Below are 15,344 nucleotides of genomic sequence, written 5' to 3' on the forward strand. Positions count from 1 at the left end.
GGTGGTACAGAACGGCATAGGCAAGATCATTGATCATTTTTGTGTGATTTTGTTGTCAGCACATTCAACTATGTAAAGAAAAAAGTATTTAATAAGAATATTTCATTCATTCAGATCTAGGATGTGTTATTTTAGTGTTGCCTTTATTTTTTTGAGCAGTGTATATATATATATTTTTTTTTTTTACAGTAACATGCTAAACATAAACATAACAGCCAGCTGGATTCCACAAAGAAATTAGAAAATAAATAAATAAAACTAATCCACATTATATCAATTCAAATACAGACATGTAGCGAATACATTGTTGTTTACATTTAGTTTTGTATACGTTTTAAAGAGTCTAAATAGTTTTCCAAATCAGATAAAAAAATTAAGGAAAGGGTATTTTTCTTCATAAATTTTGATTTGTGTATGAAAAATGTTCCTAATACAATAAAGAGATTTATGACATACTCACTTTCAATTGTGGAATCAGTGTAGTAAAATAATATGTCAAACATAGACATTTCAATGGTTGTATGCAATTTGAGGCCAAGATATTCTTTTACATCAGTTCAGAACACTTATAAACAATGACAGAATAAGTGTTCAATAGATTCAGTTTCTAGTTCACAAAAACTGCATTCACTGGTAACATCAGGTATATATTTAGAAATCAAGCTATTACACGGATAGAATCTATGGATAATCTGAAAGGAGATCTCCTTTACTTTATTGGTCACCATACATTTGTGTGGAGTGAGTCAAGCACGGCGCCAGTTTACATCAAACGATGAAGCCCAACAAAATATCGCAGACGGAATAGACTTCCTGTCGAAAATATCCCTTAATAAATGATTGTTGAATTTCATATCTAGTAGACCTATGCCATTAACCTGGATATCGCTTACAATCGGAGATATTCCAAAATATGCATTGTTCTGAAGTAACGTTTTTATCCCACTATGTATAGCTTTAATAACAGTGTCATATTCCTTGCTTGAAACCTCAAAGTTGTATCTTTCCATAAATTCTCTCCGCATAAATAGATTCCCACTAATATTAACTAATTGGCTGACAAGGACAATGTTTTTCGAGAACCATTTATGGTAAAATAACATCTTGTTTCTATGTAATATCAACCCATTGTTCCATATAAAACATTTATGAGGTGAAAAGTTGTGGTTATACAACAAATCCCAGCACATTAAAGCCTGCTTGTGAAAAGCTGCCAGTTTCACAGGAAGGTTACCCACAATATATGGACATTGTAGTAAAAAATTAAGCCCTTCGAACTTCTGAAAAACAAAATGAGGTATAATATTCCAGAAACTATGAGAATTTTTTATGTACCTTTTAACCCAGTTGACCTTTGATATCTGATTGAAGAGAGTGAATTCTAATACATTTAGACCGCCGTCACAAACCCTGTTGGTGATAACATCTCTTTTTTATCTTATGTGGCTTGTTTTTCCAAATTAAGTTGTACAATAGCCTAAGGTACAGCAAGTGGATTTGGGAATGTCAATAGATGAAAAAAAGATAGGATGCACGAGATAGCCCCTCAGCTTTGGATAAAAGCACCCTTCCTTGAAGACTTAAAACCCTAACTAACCCATGAGGATATTTTTTGTTGTTGACAGATTCAGTTACAGGGTTCAAATTAAGATCATTCACAGCCTTAAGATTTTGGGTGATTTTTACACCGAGGTAGGTTACAGTATCTTTTTCAGAGATGTTACAATCTGCTGGATTGACAGCTCCTTTCAGAACAAACATTTACATTTACACATTTTAGTCATTTAGCAGATGCTCTTATCCAGAGCGACTTACAGTAGAGTGCATACATTTTATAACATTTTTTTTTTTTTTTTTTTTACATACTGAGACAAGGATATCCCTACCGGCCAAACCCTCCCTACCGGCCAAACCCTCCCTAACCCGGACGACGCTATGCCAATTGTGCGTCGCCCCACGGATCTCCCGGTTGCGGCCGGCTGCGACATAGCCTGGGCGCGAACCCAGCCCAGCCTGGGCGCGAACCCAGAGACTCTGGTGGCACAGCTAGCACTGCGATGCAGTGCCCTAGACCACTGCGCCACCCGGGAAACATCTCACATTTGGAAAGATTTAATACCAAACCTGAGATTTTGGGGAACTGCTTCACAATATCCAATGCTAATCTATCTTGTGACACATTTTTCAAAAGTGTGGTGTCATCCGCCAGTTGGAATATCTTGATCTCTCTGGCCTGGAATGTAATGCCTTCAAATGGACTTTTATGAACTAATGAGCATAAAATTTGAGATACTAACAAAAATAAAAAAGGTGAAATTGGGCAACCTTGTCGTATTCCTTTGTAAATGTTTAACCATGAGGATGTCCCATGACAGAGTTTGATACAGCTATTGCCACCATTATACAGAGTTCTAATAGCATCAACAACAAAAAAGACCAAACTTCAAATGCTTAAGACAATCAAAGATAAAATTGGGACTTACTGTCACAATACTCAACCGAGTCTAACACCAGCCTCAGATTATTAGATATATGGCGCCCTTTCATAAACCCTGATTGACATTCATCAATCAGATCATTCAAGCAAGACTTTAACCTTTTTGCAAAGATTAAGGCTATAATTTTGTAGTCGTTATTTAGGAGTGTGATTGGACGCCAATTATCAATATTTAAGAGATCCTTGTGTGGTTTAGGTATAAGAGTAATAACCCCTTGCTTCAGAGAGGCAGGTAGTTCTCCCTCCTTTATAGCCTCCTTAAAGTTTTAAAGTAAAAATGGTGCTATTTCTTCAGAGAAGGTTTTGTAAAAATTCAGAGGTTATTTTTTAACTAAGCAACCCCATACTGGATGTCCATAATGGATAAATCTTGACAACAAGACCGATTGAATTCTTCACTAACTGAATTAACATTCTCTATAGAATCAAGGAGATCCTTTTTTTTTTTTAGCTTTCTCATTAAGATCAAGATGCTCAATCTCTGTGATATCCGCAATTGTCTTAGAGAGCTCAGCTACCTCACATCTCCTTCTTAAAGCAAGCCGTTTCCCATAAGTAATACAGGCTGAGAGGATTTTAATTTTCAGCAGTTCCCAATATTTCCCAAATTCTGCATTAGATGTAGCTAAAATCCAGTAAACAGAAATTAGATTCCTAATCACATTTTTAAAATCATCATGCAATAACAATTAGTTATTTAATTTCCAATAACCACCAGAGTATTTCTTACCATCATTACTGCACATTCTTACAGTCAACCATCAAACTTTATGATCCGTCAGGACTGCAGGCAGTATTTTTACCTCTACAGTGTTGGGCTCAAGACTAGAGGTTATCACCCACAAATCAATTCTTGATTGTAGAGAACGAAAAAAGTGTTTCTCTTCAACAGGTTTCGTATCCCCCTGGCATTGATTGACATAAACTTCAAGTCCATATCTACAGAATAGAAAGAAAAATTCTATGCAATCTCAACTCTACCCTCTCTATAAAAAGTTGCTTCATATATGTATTAACAGAAGTCATAACTTGTAAACATTAACACCATAATTCAAAACTAGAATGCTCAGTTTGCAGTGAGGAAGGACTACTACCTTGTAAACATACCGACAGAACAAATCACCCCGGTCGTATTTCTTTTCCGTCAGTGAAAAAGGATCTGATTCCCCTGTAGTATCCACCCTTTCCTTGATTTCGGGCCTGTTGTACAACAGGCCACAATTTTGCCTTTGCTGCCTTGTCTGCTGCGGTCAGGTCCTCACCGAATCTACATTTTCTCTCTTTCAGAAAGGCGCTTTCCTTTGCTTTCTTCCAAACTGCATCTCTCGCTGTGTGAAAAGCAAACTGGATGATGATCGTGCGGCTGACGAAGGCATCTTGCTTCTTCCCAATACGATGAGCGACATCCACAGCCATATCAATTTATCCATCGGGGAAGTCCGGTGCCACACGGTTACAGATGTCTCTTACTAAGCGCTTCACATTCTCATCCTGGTCCTCGGGGACACCGTAAAGCCGTAGCCCCCAACTTCCCCGGTATCGCTCTGCTTCCGATAAGCACTCTTGCATGGATGATGGTCTTCTCCTGTGCAGTGAATTTCTCAGAAGTAGCAGTGTTTGCAAGTTTAAGCTCTTCGATACTCTTGTATGCATGATTCAGAGAAGTCTCGAGGTCAACGATTTTTTATGTGTTTTCGCATATCATTTTCTCCAGACCATCGGCTCTTTCGTTTATCTTTGCAGAGACAGCATCGATTATGTTGACCTGTAGTTCGCGCGAAGACAATTCTTTCTGTGTCTGACTGGATTTTCAGAATCAACCGAATGTCCAGATTCCTCCATTTCTTCTCCTGAGGAGTCAGGTGGCGATTTTTCTCCAATGTATGAGTGCTCAGCTAGCAACTGCCTTCTCCTCCCTTTGCTCTTTCGCACATTTTTTACTTCCATTTCTCAAAGTTTCAGATCAAATTAGTGGTCAACTAAGCGTTGTTCTCTATTGTGTTTACTATAAGCCAAGTTCTGTTACATTTAAGTAAGTTTGAGAGGGATAAAAGTTGCTCAGAGCAAGCTAAAATCTCGTCTGCACTCGCCGCCATCTTCAGCCTGATGGGGGGGACATTATGGAGACAAATATTAAACATGTCGGAATCAGTGGTCTGAATAAGTGGCGAAAAACACACACAAAGCCCCCGTCCTCGTCTGGGGCTAAGACCTGAGGTTTGAAACATTTCTGAATCGGACGCAACTAGCTGACAGCTGAGGATGCGGCGAGGTGGTAAAAATGGATTCCCTAGAGAAAGCAAGAATAAGATGGTTGTCAGGAGTAGTGCAGTTTTATCAGGAGACATATACTTGGAAAACGGAGGAGGAATGGAGGGAAAAAGAGAGGGAGAGGAGGTCGAAGAGACAGGGAAGAAGAGGGTGAGCTTGAGTCGGATAAAAATTGTGGGAAAAAGGGTGACGGTTTGGAAGTGTAAGCAGTGGGAGCTGAAGACAGGGGGAGAAATGGAAGTAAATGAGGGTGAAGTATCAGGTGGTAAGTGTGGTGAAGTTATCGGAGACCGAGTTATGCACTGAGGGTTATTGTGAATTTTTCAGTACATATGTGGCAATTATTTATTTCAGAAGGAGCCAGCAAAACTAGTGCACTAGTTTTGTGCTCTGGGTCATTAGACACCATTAGACCTGGTTACACCTCTTGGGTTTTTTCCAGAACGGGTGTCCCTTTCAGAGGAGTCAGCAGGAGGACATGTATTGGTTATTCCTGTAAAGTGCCAAGGTCCGTTGCTATGGTCCTACATGCATGAAACTATTTCTGTGACTCTACAGGTTGCATGTCCTAATATGAAGGCAAATACATGAACAATATAGTAACTTCGTAATAAATGTCGAGACGATATTAGCGAGTGGCCGGTGAGACCGTTAAAAAATTGCATACTGCAAAGTGGATGAATATTCAGTCTATAGAAATTGGAACATTTGAAATAAGAATTTACTCAAAAAGAGAGAACAATTATAAAAACCGAGAAACAGGGGATCATTAAAGTTTTTAGTCCTGGATCTATAGGGAGTAATATAAGAACAAGATAAAGTGGTTTAGCACAAAAATGAAAATAGGAAGTAAAGAATAAATACGTATATCACAGAAAGCTAAAGGAATAAATACAAAATAAACCCAGAAACACGAATATCCATAGCGTTAGAATAAATAAGGAAATTACTTAAAAGATCAGCAATTATAAAAATACAAACGGTCTATAGACTAATATTAAAGAAAATACTAGTACTTCGTAGATCTAACACAGAAAAAGGAATAAAACTGAGACTGACGGTAGGAAGACCCAAAACGATGCAGGCCGCAATAATGAGTAAAAGGGCAGTAGACATTCTGAGCGTTAGACATCCCCTATGCAAAAAAAGAACGAAAAGAAATGTCTAAGAAATGGGAAAAAAGCACCAGGAAAATGGGTACTAAATGGCCGAAAGAGGGAACATTTGATGTCTAAGTGTGTGAGGAAATGGAAACTCTAATAAAAAACCATAAAGCAAAAGACACAGGAAAGAAAAGGAAAAATAAAAGAGCTAGAGAAAGCAAGGTGATGAAAATGTTCAAAGTAGAAGGAGAGGGATTGTTAAAAAGTATAATGACAACTAGAAGAATGTTAGAGAAAGACAATAAAAAGTCAGACAGGAAGAAGGTGGAATGGTTTACAGGACCTCCACCATACGCCAATGGACAATTCCTGCTGGTGTCTGGAATAGTGGAAATAAAAGGGGCAGTGGAATTAGAAGATGGGGGGGTTGTTTCCTCTACACTTGCTTTAGAGAGAAGAAAGGACTTGGAAAGGATAGGGGAGATTGAGCAAGGTGCAGGAAGGAACCCAGAAAATGTGAATTGTTATGAAGGATTAAGTAAGGCCTTAGCTAAAATGAAGGTTCAAAGGGATGTAGATGAAGATTCACTGGATAAAGACATCATAACTGAAATAGAAGCAAGAAGCAGGAGGGTGGATGGAGAAATAAGAAAGATAGAAAAACGCTTAAGTGAACAGAGGGAGAGAGCAAATGAAAAGAAACGGAGAGAACAGGCATGTAGGATACAAGAGCGGGAAAGTGAAGAAGATATAGCCAGTTTTAAGAACATGGTCTATGATGATGAAAGAGAGAAAAGAAGAAGGAAGAAGAAGATGAAAGAACCTGAAAGATATGGTACACAATTCCAGATTTTGATTAAAGGGACCCAAGGGCATTACGTTCCATGGGGGTCACAGGACCTGGAATGGTTGGTTACCCGTCTACCTGACCTCCATGACAGCGCTGGAAAATGGATCAGAACGTTTGAAGAGCAAACCATGGGGAAACTACTGGCTGTGGGGTATCTGAAGGCACTGTTGGCGAGAGTAGTAGGAGTGGCAAAAATGGAGGATGTACTGGATGTGGCCTGAGAACGGCAATAGGGGATCCAATGAGGGATGGAGTGGACTTTGATACATGCCGTCCAGGAGTCTGGAGAGCCCTAAGAGATGAGTACCCTGCACGGATGGACACAAAGTCACTAAAAGGAGAGCTACTGGGGGTGACATAGAAATCCGGCTGTGTATTTACACGGACAGCTGAAACAATGGAGGCAGGAAACAGAACGGGATCCAGAGGGAGACCCACTGATGACAACTCTGTTCCGAAACTCAGTGATAGAAGCAATGCCCCTGCCAGTGAGAAGCAAGCTGGAGGATGTAGTGGGACTGACTTCAAAATCACACAAAGAATTCTGTGACCGTGTCATCCATGCAGTGGGAAAACACAGAAAGGATGAACAGAAACTCACAGAACAAGAAAAAAAACATTCAGAGAAAAGTAACTCAGCTTCAGCTGGAAGAATTGACCTAACAAAACAAAAAAGAAAATCCAGGCTCCAGTGACAACACCTGTGCCGGAAGTAGGGACTATGGCTGCAGTCTCCGCAGGAGGGCCGCAACTGCCTCCCGTCCAGCAAGCTCAAGTGCAACCCACACCACCAGTAGTGAATGTGTATGCACAACAACCCCAACAATGGAATAATGACAATGGGCAACATAGACATCCACAGAACAATCAGAGAAAAGGATTTAGGAGGCCACAGGGGCCACCTGGGACCTGTTGGGGATGTCACCAGCTAAAACACTTCAAAATAAACTGCCCTACAAATCCTTGGAAGATACAAGGAAACAGGAACCAAAATGAACCACAAAGAAATGGGTAACAAAATAATTGGAACCAAGAAGGAGGCTGGCAAAATAATCAGAGACAACCACAGGGCCCTGTGAACCCATGGGCGGGGCCTAATCAGTGATACTAGGGGTGCCCAGAGAATTCTACAGGGGAGGGTCAGTTTCCAATAATAACCACAAGAGCTGATCAAGAACCTATGCTGCAGTTTCAAATAGAGAACAGAGGCACACCTATGATGATCGATTCTGGAGCCACTTACACATGTATAAATCCAAATTATGCCTCTCATCTCCCCATGTTTGGCAAATATGCCAAAACTATAGGATTCTCGGGACAACAGCAGCTAATTCCAATGACAGCTCCTGTACATCTGACGGCTGATGGTAGATCAGCAACACACCCTATACTAGTGTCAGAACAAACTCTGATTAATTTACAGGGTAGGGATGCTCTAAAATGAGAATACAAATGAAGTGCTCACCTGAAGGGGTAATTATTGATAGAACAGGAGTAATTCTACAAAGGGTAATGACAGGAGAGACAGCAAATGTGTATTGGTTAGGGGACATTGAGTCAGAAATAAATAAAACCATAGAGAAATAGGGAAAGTTTATTCAGGCCCAGATACCTGAAGCTGGTAGAGAAAATTCTGAGTATCACTGCACAATGCAGTATGATCCTTACCAAGACCATTTGTTAGAACAGCTTTGGATAATGAACGCAAATGGGAAATCAGTACCAATTATGTCTCAGTGCATAATTATAGGGAAACAGGGAGCAGCAGTGGATGTAATGGATAGGGTTGGATCTAGCTTTGTAGAGGAATGGTATAATGTCTCTGATTCTGTCCCTCACATTACATTGTTGGTAAACAAAGGGTTCAAAGCTAAATAATTGGGGCCCATGGTGAAGAAAGCCAAGAATTGTAAATGGAATAAAACAGACAATCCATTGATTTTCCACTCTAAAGATAAAGCGTTTATAAAAATACTGACCACAACAGTAATGAATGGGGATCCAAGGGTATTCGAGGTTACAGCTAATCAACAAATACAATCAGGAGATAATATTGAATCAATAAGTGAACAGAGACAGGAAATGGAAAATAATGTACCTGAAGGGGTATGGTCGCAACATGACACAGACTTAGGATTGGTTAAATCAGCAAATCCTGTATGCATCAAAGTAAAACCGGATGCTAAACCCCCTTGGAAAGCTCAATATATTATATGAAGCCTGAAGCTGAGGAAGACATAAGCATGACAATTGAGGGACTAATCGCACTAGTGGTGGTGGGTGTTATATGCTGTTGTGTTTTACCTTTACTGAAATCTATCCTCATCCAAACCACAGTAAAACAGATGTCTGTACAAATTGTCATTACCAACCCAGTTGTTGAGGTGTACCCTGTTTTTGGAGCTCCTGGACAATACACTGACAAAATTGGAAAACCATGCAATACTAAAGGTGGACCGTTAGACTTTCCATTTGGAAATCCTGAATGCCTATGGGGTGTAGCTCCAGGGAGAGGATGGGGTTGTCGTACCTATCAAGAACGACGTCAATTGTTATAGAATGTAATAGATGTTGAACTTCCTGACATACTGTATATTCAATTCCGGACTATGTCAGGATAATGAGGATCCTAATCCTGATTGCAGGTTTTAACCAAGGTTAGTGGTGTTCAAAAGACTGAAGAGAAGGAGATGGACATTATCATCATATTGAATCTTTGAATGTGCGTTGTATCAAAGGGGTGTTTGCCCATTGTGTTGGGGTTAAGAGTGTGTTGAGTGAATTTGGATGATACAATTAATGAAGTTAGACCTTCTGATGATATGTTCTCCTAGATATATAAGTGACATAGGGTTTTCCGGATACGAGTGTCCACGGACTACGTCCTTAATCCTCTAACAGGTTTATTCATTATTGACTAAATAGTTGTTATAAAGGTGTCTGTGAGAGGGATGGGGCATATGTTTAGGTGGCATATTCAGAACGAATGTATAATATATTTTGTGGTTTGGTTTATTAGTTATGATGTTTCTGTTTTTATTTAACTTTATTTAGACTCTTGGGCTAGGCTGGGATGTGCATGCATATATTTTTCAACTGTTTGTAGAAGGATAATTGGCTTGAGAAGGAATCAAGTTTATGGGCATGTGGAGGAGTGTGTAGGAGGGAGGGTCCAAGGTGTGAGAAGTGTGCATAAGGGCATGAGACAAAGGAATGTGTAGTATTGGGGAAAGTAGTGGAATGTGTTAATTGTAGGGATGCCCATGGAGCTGGGGATCAGAAATGTTCCGTGCGAGAGAGCCAGGTTGAGGTTTCCAGGGTTAGAGTAGTGCAGAAGTTGTCATATGCTGAGGCAGTGAAGAAAGTAGAAGAAGATGGGTTAAGGGGGAGGAGTGGTGAGAGTAGTAGAGATATACCAGTACAGAGGGATAGACCAAAAAGTTATATACATTTCAGTAAGATTGGATTTTTAGCATTTATAGCAATGGTTATCATCTGTACTGCAGGGATGGAACGCAAGTCGCAGAAAATGGAGGTTGTGGTGGCAGCTGCAGAGAGGTATTTGGGTGTGCGAGACTTGACATCAGAAGAGTTACAGGGTGTGTTAAGTGGTGATGTCCCATCCTTTCAGGATGATGGCATGAGGTTGGAATAAATACATTTAATTAGAGAGGTAGGGTGGTGTTAATTTTATTTTATATAATTTTGAAATTAGTGAGTGTAGTGTTAGATGGTAGGGTATTTATTTATTACAATTTTATTTTTCAAGCAAAGTATAAGGGAGTTGTACTCAAGTCTAGTAGGTGGCGGTAATGCAACAAATTGGATGCCAACCACCGTTAAACCTCCTAGAAGAAGGTCTGAATAAGACTCAACCACAGATAGAACAATGAGACAGATATTTCACCAGATGTATAAATGTGAAGCACCTTTGACTCAACGGTCTGTCCGTCTGCTTTGTACAGAGTATTTTGCTTATTTTTTTCATATTTTTTTTAAACTTAGCTACAAATAACGCCAAGAAATAATGAACATCGATGATATGGTTGTTGAATGTGTTTGCAAACATTTGGAAAAGTGAAATATTAGTCACCGATGTCTAGCCAAAATAAAAATAAAAAGCTGTCTTTGAATGACAACGGTCTTCTCTTCTGTCCAAACTAGGTAAGCAAGACTGTAAAATAACTTTCATTGAAGATGTTACCCTAATTTTCCACATTATCCATAGGCCGGCCTACAGAGCACCACTTTCGGGAAAAGTTGTACAATTGCCTTGCATTAACATCTTGTCGATTAGAAATATGACTTCCTCTCTTTTCTTGTGACGATTCTGCATTTAGAACCTGTTGACCTCAGAGAAAACCCACTCAGACACAAACCACATCATTGGTCCTCAATGATGTCACCATTGCCATTGATTCTAAGCAGTGTTATGCTGCTATTTTTATTGACTTGGCCAAAGCTTTTGATACGGTAGACCATTCCATTCTTGTGGGCCGGCTAAGGAGTATTGGTGTCTCTGAGGGGTCTTTGGCCTGATTTGCTAACTACCTCTCTCAAAGAGTGCGGTGTATAAAGTCAGAACATCTGCTGCATCAGCCACCGCCTGTCGCCAAGGGAGTACCACAAGGCTCGATCCTAGGCCCCACGCTCTTCTCAATGTACATCAACAACATAGCTCAGGCAGTAGGAAGCTCTCTCATCCATTTATATGCAGATGATCCAGTCTTATACTCAGCTGGCCCCTCCCCGGATTTTGTGTTAAACGCTCTACAACAAAACTTTCTTAGTGTCCAACAAGCTTTCTCTGACCTTAACCTTGTTCTGAACACCACCAAAACAAAGGTCATGTGGTTTGGTAAGAAGACTGCTCCTCCCCCCACAGGTGTGATTACTACCTCTGAGGGTTTAGAGCTTGAGGTAGTCACCTCATACAAGTACTTGGGAGTATGGCTAGACGGTACACTGTCCTTCTCTCAGCACATATCAAAGTTGCAGGCTAAAGTTAAATCTAGACTTGGTTTCCTCTATCGTAATCGCTCCTCTTTCACCCCAGCTGCCAAACTAACCCTGATTCAGATGACCATCCTACCCATGCTAGATTAAGGAGATGTAATTTATAGATCGACAGGTAAGGGTGCTCTCGAGCAGCTAGATGTTCTTTAGCATTCGGCCAGCAGATTTGCCATCAATGCCCCTTATAGGACACATCACTGCACTCTATACTCCTCTGTAAACTGGTCATCTCTGTGTACCCGGTGCAAGACAGACTGGTTGATGCTTATTTATAAAAACCCTCTTAGGCCTCACTCCCCCCTATCTGAGATATTTACTGTAGCCCTCATCCTCCACATACAACACCCGTTCTGCCAGTCACATTCTGTTAAAGGTCCCCAAAGCACACACATCCCTGGGTCGCTCGTCTTTTCAGTTCGCTGCAGCTAGCGACTGGAATGAGCTGCAACAAACTCAAACTGGACAGTTTTATCTCAATCTCTTCATTCAAAGACTCAGTCATGGACACTATTACTGACAGTTGTGACTGCTTTGTGTGTTGTATTGTTCTCTCTACCTTCTTGCCCTTTGTGCTGTTGTCTGTGCCCAATAATATTTGTACCATGTTTTGTGCTACTACCATGTTGTGCTGCTGTCATGTTGTGTTACTACCATGTTGTTGTCCTGTTGTGTTGCTACCATGCTGTGTTGTCATGCGTTTACTGCCATGCTATGTTGTTGTCTTAGGTCTCTCTTTATGTAGTGTTGTCTCTCTTGTCTTGATGTGTTTTGTTCTATATTTTTCTTTTTAATCCCAGCCCCCGTCCCCGCTGGAGGCCTTTTGCCTGTCCGTAGGCCGTCATTGTAAATAAGAAATTGTTCTTAACTGACTTGCCTAGTTAAATAAAGGTTAAATCAAATTTAAATAATATAATTTGGAAGGTAAGAAGCAAAAGGCTGTGTCAAAATATCTACTGATTCAAGTATGGAACTTGTGTTTGTTCTTCAATGTGTTGATTAAGTACTGACTGCACCCAGTCTGGTTCAGGTTGCTATATGTAGGTATTGGTAACCATTTAGTTTTGTTTTTCTATGCTCTATGCAGGGTTTGGACTTCATTTTGCTGGGAAAGGTGAATGAAGCCGTGACAGATATTTCTGATTCATAACACCCTGTATATCTCATCATGTCTGTGTAAATAAAAATATTTGTAAGTAAACTCTTTAATTCAATAATAAAAAATAAAATAAAAATCAACAACAAACGATGGTGAATAGTGAAAAAGGGACAACACTGTCTAGCGATCCTGTTAAATCTTCCGTTTAACATTCCATAGTGTATTTGTTCTTCTCCAATAAAAAGTGTTACTCTTAATTATCCCTGTGATCTGTATCCTTGTAATATGACATTAAGCAATATCTACTGTGGAGCGCCTTTTTTTAGAGACTGAAGAACCACAATGGCCTGGTAGGAAGTCTTGAAGTCCTCCTGAGTAAGTCCTCAGTTCATCAATACTGACATACCCTTCAAATAGAATAAATATTGTTACCATATAAATGTTTCCATTATTCTAGAAAGTGTGTATTTCTATAATTGATAATACATTCATATGGAACGCACATGATAAGGATAGTTGTAAGAATGCTGGGTGATAAGTATTTGTTTTACCTGTAACCATGTTATTAACTGGGTGATGTTGTACTTCACAACACAAAGCCCCCTCTCTTTGCGGAGTATGCAGAAAGGGTACCTCATGGCTATTTCATAAAAATTGTATATTGTGTAGTGTGAGTACATTTTGCTGAATAGTTGTAACCATTGCATAGGAAAATATGACCCCTAGTGGTAGAAATGTAAAAAAAGAAAAGAAGCATGCTCTGTTCTGGACCAATTATTTATATACTGAGTGTACAAAACATTAAGGACACCTGCTCTTTCCATGACATAGGTGAATCCAGGTGAAAGCTATAGTTGTGTTCAAATACCCATACTAACATACTGTATACTACATACTTAATGAGTATATACACTACATACTATATATTATTAGTTCATTTTAGTATACTGTAAACGAACAGTATGCTTTCAGTTGAGCGTACTAGCTCTTCGCATGTCTACCGGAAGTTGATGCTGTTGCTATGCAACCTCTTATTAGCTAGTTAACATAACAAATTACTAGGTAGACATTTTACGACTTCGGGTGTGTTCTTAAATTCAATCTGGAGTGCCAGAGTGTGCTCGTAAATTCAGAGCGTTGTCAAATTGTCCGTTTGTAAATTCAGAGCGTTTCGCTCTCGGAGCGCACACTGGACGCTCGGGCCGAGGAGTAGGGTTGATTTGAGCGTTCTGACCTTACAATGGCAGTCAAGCACCCAAGCTAACGTTGGCTAGCTTGCTAGCTACTTCCAGACACAAATGAGACCACTCTGACCATTTTACTCGCCCTAACAGAGCTGGTTAGTCAGTTTTCATGTTATCCAGAGCGTTGGTGACTAACTGTGCTGCTGGCAACAATTTAATTATGCTTTTTTGCTGACGTTTACTGACACCGGCCATATTCAACAGGTGCTGAGCCCTTGTAAATTAATTATTCTGCACTCTGGTACACTCAGACGAGAGTCCTCTGAAATCGGAGTAGATAGCGAATTTACGAAAGCACCCGAATGTCCATTGAGAACGCACGACTATACCATTTAGCTAAGCTAAGAATGACGTGAATAATCAAGTCAATAAACGTTGGGTAGTTAGTTAGATAGCCTATAGTTAATATACTGGCAAGTTTGATGTATAAGTAGCCAACTAACGTTAGGTAGCTAGCTAACAACATACCAGTACATACTGCGATAATGATATGCTATGTGGTTCGTAAGAACAGCGTAGCTAACAAATTGTCAGCCAATCTAAATTGTAAGGTAACTTATTTGAAAAGTCATTAATTTATTACATTTCTCAACATTTTCTTAACATTTGTCATAATTAGTTAAAGCAATGAATTTGTATCTGCCCTCGTTGTACTTCGACGGCATATTTTCCGCCATTTTCTTCAAATCTGGAAACGATGTGAAGCCACTCCCATTTCCTGAGGAATTGCATTATGGGCCCTAAAGTACGGAAATAGTGTCATTGCGTGTATACTTCATAATTTGGCGAATTTAGTACGACATCCGGGAACTTTTGGCATACTACCTATATCCATACTATGACCAATAAGCATACTACATACTCAATTCACGTCACAAATAGTACGGTTAGTGCGGTTAGTATGAGTATTCGAACACAGCTTATGATCCCTTATTGATGTCACTTGTTAATTCCACTTAAATCAGTGTAGATGAAGGGGCAAAGAAGGATTTTTAAACCTTGAGACAATTGAGACATGGATTGTGTATTTGTGCCACTCAGAAGGTGAATGGGCAAAACAAAAGATTTAAGTGCCTTTGAACAGGGTATGTTAGTAGGTGCCAGGCGCACCGGTTTGTGTGAAGAACTGCAATGCTGCTGGGTTTTCCAAACTCAACATTTTCCTGTGTGTATCAATAATGGTCCACCACCTAAGGGACATCCAGCCAACTTGACACAACTGTGGGAAGCATTGGAGTCAACATGGGCCAGGATCCCTGTGGAACAC

This window comes from Salvelinus alpinus, chromosome 33, assembly GCF_045679555.1.
Source record: "Salvelinus alpinus chromosome 33, SLU_Salpinus.1, whole genome shotgun sequence".
Lineage (NCBI taxonomy): Eukaryota > Metazoa > Chordata > Actinopteri > Salmoniformes > Salmonidae > Salvelinus > Salvelinus alpinus.